The sequence below is a fragment of the Echinops telfairi genome, unplaced genomic scaffold (assembly GCF_000313985.2).
Source record: "Echinops telfairi isolate 266 unplaced genomic scaffold, ASM31398v2 ScPeMD7_9;HRSCAF=40, whole genome shotgun sequence".
Taxonomy (NCBI): domain Eukaryota; kingdom Metazoa; phylum Chordata; class Mammalia; order Afrosoricida; family Tenrecidae; genus Echinops; species Echinops telfairi.
In genome coordinates, this window is record NW_022103906.1 from 60,516,388 (window position 1) to 60,521,539 (window position 5,152).

General features: G+C 39.5%; 1 protein-coding gene across 4 annotated transcripts in view; it reads right to left on the minus strand.

Annotated features, from left to right (window-relative positions):
* Window positions 1-5,152, minus strand: part of TENM3 (teneurin transmembrane protein 3) — a 554,322-nt gene that overhangs the window by 341,043 nt on the left and 208,127 nt on the right. The gene's annotated exons all lie outside the window — the stretch shown is intronic.

Consider the following 5,152-nt stretch of genomic DNA (forward strand, 5'->3'; position numbering starts at 1 on the left):
TATGTTCACTGTTGGAAGCTCAGCGAAAGAGAGGTGAACAGGGCAGTTACAGCACTGCCTTCATGGAGTTTACATTCTAGTAAGGGGTGCAGATGAGAAATCAAATAATCTCCTTTCTTGCCACCACTTCCTTATATATTTTACTTCTTGTGACCTAGATCATTAACACCCATTTCAGATAACTGCTGTCTCACTCTAGGAAGACGACAACCTTGTATGTTTGATTTGGGAAAAGGAGAGGGAAGAGGGAAGGCGGGATGCCTCAGACAGCGTCAGTGGACAGTGCTCCTGCAGTGCCATCGATGGTAGCTCACTCTAGGTGGGCTGGTCAGGGGGGCCTCTGCCAACCAGAATTCCTCAGAAAGGGACACATTCCATAGGGAAAGCACAAGCCCTGATATCAATGGAAAACCAGCCAAATCAATACTAAGTCATTCAATATTGTTCCTGATTATGACGTCACTTGGCTGTAACATTTCCTGTTCACCATCAAAATGCCGTTCACTTATTTAGAAATCTCATTGGCTATATTTTCTATTAAGCACTCCACTCAAGCAAACTGATGCTGTCAATTTATAAAGAGTCAAGTAACTGTATTTGTTGAGAATCATGATGTTATCTTTTTTAATATGACCAAGGTACCTGGAAAGCCCTACACCGATCTTTTTAAAAACAGTATCTTCCCATCTGTGTTCTTGAATTACACGACCTATGGTACTCTCTTTCTATGTGATCATCTGTTACCTATACATGTTACTATATGTATTATTTTAAAAAACCCAACAAATCTTATTTATTTATTTTCCTCCCCTCTTTCTTAACTATAGAAACTTTCGTAGGACGATGGGAAGGCAATAGTGAAACAGTGTGGCAACCTGAGATGGGGGTATGGCTTGATTCTGGGAGATTCAAAAATGGACGGAATGCTTTGGGTTTTGTTTTCTTTTTGTGATCATGCTGCTCCTTTTGTCTCAGGAAATGTAAGTAACTACTGCTTCTGACTGAGACTGGTCATGTCAACGGGAGACGATTTTATCTGAAAGCCTGGCTAACACAGGTGGTGGGAAAGGTGGGAATGAAATGGACTGCAAGAAGAATTACATTTCTATGCTGTGCACACACAAAAATGTGCCCCTTACACATTCCTTGTAGTTTCAATTCCTTGTAGTATGTGATGCTACACATGGAAAGTAAATACCCATAGAACACATACATACATAATATGTAAAAGTAATACAGTAAAATGTCTTGTTTCTAATTCTTGCCAATTATCTGATCTGTCTCTCTAATAATTATTTTCAATGAACACTGGTTCACACTCTGCACTTTCTAAAACAAGCAAATTTATTTATTTATTTTAATAATTTTCTTGGGGGCTCGAAAACTCTTATCCCAATCCATACATCCATCCATTGTGTCAAGCACATTTGTACAATTGTTGCCATCATTTTCAAAACATTTTCTTTCTACTTGAGCCCTTGGTATCAGCTTCTCATTTCCACCCTCCCTCCCTCATGAACCCTTGATAATTTATAAAGTATTATTATTTTTTCATGTCTTACACTGGCTGATGTTTCCCCTCACGTACTTTTCTGTTGTCCATCCCCCTGGGAGGGGGTTAGATGTAGATCATTGAGATCAGTTTCCCTTTCCCCACCCCACCTTCCCCTCCTGGTATCACTGCTCTCATTATTGGTCCTGAGGGGTTTATCTGTCCTGGATTCCCTGTGTTTCAGCTCTGATCTATACCCATGTACATGCTCTGGTCTAGCCGGATTTGTAAGGTATAATTGGGATCACGATAGTGGGGGAGGGGGGAGGGAGCATTAAAGAATGAGAGGAAAGTTGTATGTTTCAATGGTGCTATAATGCACCCTGACTGGCTCGTCTCCTCCCTGCGACTCTTCTGTGAGGGATACAGGCATATTTTAATGACATCTACAAAACGTTTTCAACCAAGAGCAAAGACATCAAATTGGCTATGGTAACTCAGGACAAAGCAGAAGTAATTATTTGCTTGACAGGATGAACGTGGAGAGAGGCAGAGTGGGCCTTGATCAGCACAGTAGCCTTCCAACAGCAGCATTCTCCCTTTGGTTTATTTGTAACCTGGTTTGGGGAATGGGGACCTCGATTAAATCTTATCAACATGCAACAAGGGATGGAATAATAGGCTCAAAGGTGTCTTCCGTCATAGAAGATATTCCTAGCACGAGCTCTGGATAGCTAACCTGAGTTAGACCTTTATATGAATCTCTTTGATGAACAATTTTATTCCAGAGAATAAATTAAGGCTTTTCACTTTACTTTTAAGAAAAATAATTTGGAAAAATGAGGACCTAATGTCGGGGGCTTAAGTGGAGAGGAAATGTTTTGAGAATGATGAGGGCAGTGAATGTACAAATGCGCTTTACACAATTGATGTGTGTATGGATTGTGATAAGAGTTGTATGAGCCCCGAATAAAATGATTAAAAAAAAAAGAAAGAGTAGACTAGTCAGTGCCACCAAGCCCTGTTAGAATTCCTGACTCTCAGAACCCATGGGGATCGGCATACTTCAGTGATACTTTGAGAGCAATTCCAAACTAAATATTGAGATTAAAAAAAAAAGAATTTTAATTTATCTCAAAATTTTAATTATTTTTTCTCTGTTTTTCCTCTGATTCATTAGCGTCCCAGATTGTCTTTCCATAGTCACAAAAATAAGGTCCAAAAGAGGCCCAAATCCATTGCAATTACTTTCCTGTTTAATAGCAATGAAAAACAACCCCCTGTGAAAATTTTTAAAAAGTAAATAGAAACCCTCCTGGGGCAGCCAAAGTCAAGATACTTTTAAAAGGCACTCAAGACATTAGAAGGCTTATTTACATAATAAATAGACACATTTAAAATATTTCCTGCTATCATTCACTAGATTAGAAAGAAGTAACTACTATGCTTTTAATTATAAACCAATTCTGTATCACCGACCCCCCATTTGCTACCCGAACTGTAAGACCTGGCACGGGCATTCATCTCTCTGCTGGAGACTGTAGCCTCCTGAAGCCAACCTGGGGTGCCAGTTATCTCTTAATTAAAACTCTACATGCAAATATTCCAAAGAGTAGCAAAAGCACACACAAAGCATGATAATTTATAACTGTACAATCCTTTTCATCTAATGTTTTAATGCCAAAGACAACTACTAGTCAGTGTGAAACTTTCCCTGAGGAAAAATCTGCATAGTCAATTCTTTATACATATATTAAAGGACAAAGCCGTATAGATCTTCCTATCATCATGTCACTTCTCTGAAAAAGAATGGTGTGCTGGATTTCCCTGCAAGAGATAACACTTTGAAACATGTGGAACATCTTACTGAATCCAGGATACTTCCTTTCATAACTGATGATGACCCATTTAACCTTGAATCGGAAAATATTATTACCTAAGTTTTAGATACTTCAAGTGCTAATGAGCTGTCATTACTTTTCTGATGCAAATCTGAGCTGAAAAATGAAAGCCACCTCTCCGCGGTTCTTACCAAGTTATTATTTATGTCCAGAAGGGGCGCATCACTTTGACATACACTTGAACATGGAGATTTTCTATATTCCCAGATAAAACGAAGCAGGGGGAAAAAAGTCTACAAGACTGCATCAGCAAGGGAATTCACCTGGTTATCAATTACCAGTAGAAAAAATAATTAGAACTATTACCCAGGAGAGAAGGAAGGGGCTGATGTATGAGGAGTGTGATACTATAATTATTTTTCTCTGAAGCCATTTTGTCATAAAAATAATAAATCACATACTCTCTAGAAGACACTGCCTATCCTAACTTGTCCAAAATTAGTTCACAAAGAAAGTGGGGGGGGGGGTCTCCACTAGAGAAAAAGAGTTTGTACTTAGTCTTGAAATGCCAACATCTGCTGGGCAAGAAGCAGCAGCCAACTGCTGTGTGTTGGCTCATCGACTTAGAAGGAATAAGATAATGCATTCTTTTTGTGCCTGCCTGCTGTAAAAGCTAGCATGTGAAATAAAGATACTCTTACCTAAATTCAGGGCTGATGAGTCACGCTTACTGCTGTGGGCTGAAACCAACCGATACGGACACTGCCAGTTGTGGGTGGCTCAGCCACTCCCATCAACAGGTAGGACTCACAGCAGCAATCCTATGGGACAGCGTGGAAACCCCGGGGGGTTCTGAGATTTAGGGGGGAGGGGGTGTTGGGGGTAGAGAACCTTTCTTTCTCCCATAGAGCGGCTGCTAATGGGTTCAAACATCCGACCTTACGGTTAGTAGTCCAGTGTGTATTCCACTATGCCGCCGGGGCTACTACACTGTCTATACATCAAAGAACTGTACCTTCCTATGGGGAAACGAACCTGCAGCTTCACAGACTGGATTTATTACTAAGATGGACTGCTTCTTAATCTGGCCTTCAGAGGGTTGGTTGCTAAAATATAGAGATGCCATTAGTTCTGATACATCAATCTTAAAAATTGTATCCCTGCTAAATGTTCTTTTTCTATACTTAAAGAACAAGATTCCTTAAAACTTCATTTACATAAAATCATGTCCTCTACAAAAAGATAGTTTTTCTTTTCTATCTCTATGGCTGTAATTTGTTTTCCTGATAAGTGCCATTTTAAAAGAATTATTTCTAAGGAAGTTATTCGTTCAGTCCTAGAAATAGCTAGAAAGCATTCTAGAACTAGCAGCACTCTGTACCCTCTTGAATATATTCTTGCCAAAATTTACAAGCAATCCTATAAGCTTGATGACCCCTTAGAAATACCAAAAATATAGCTTTCATTTTTTCTCCTAAATAAAACTATTGATAAAAATGTAAATCTTCAGGCTCTGTTGACGTTCTGTTTTCTCTTTAACACTTTCTATGATGCAATGCTGTGAGTACTCTAATTTTCTTATCAAGCTCTTTTAAGAGAGGTGGCTGAGGCAGTAAGAAGAGCATGCGTTTCAGAGGCAAACAAATTTGAAGTCAGAAAAACCTAGGATCTAATTTTAGCTCCTTCGTTTAACAAGTGTAATGTCTAATGTCTCCGGCAAGCATTTTGAGCTCTTCAGGACTTGTGTGCACACGCTCTCCCTCCCTTGCTCCCTTCCTTCTCCTGCCCCGCAAATGTTGCTTGACATAATGGAACAGTC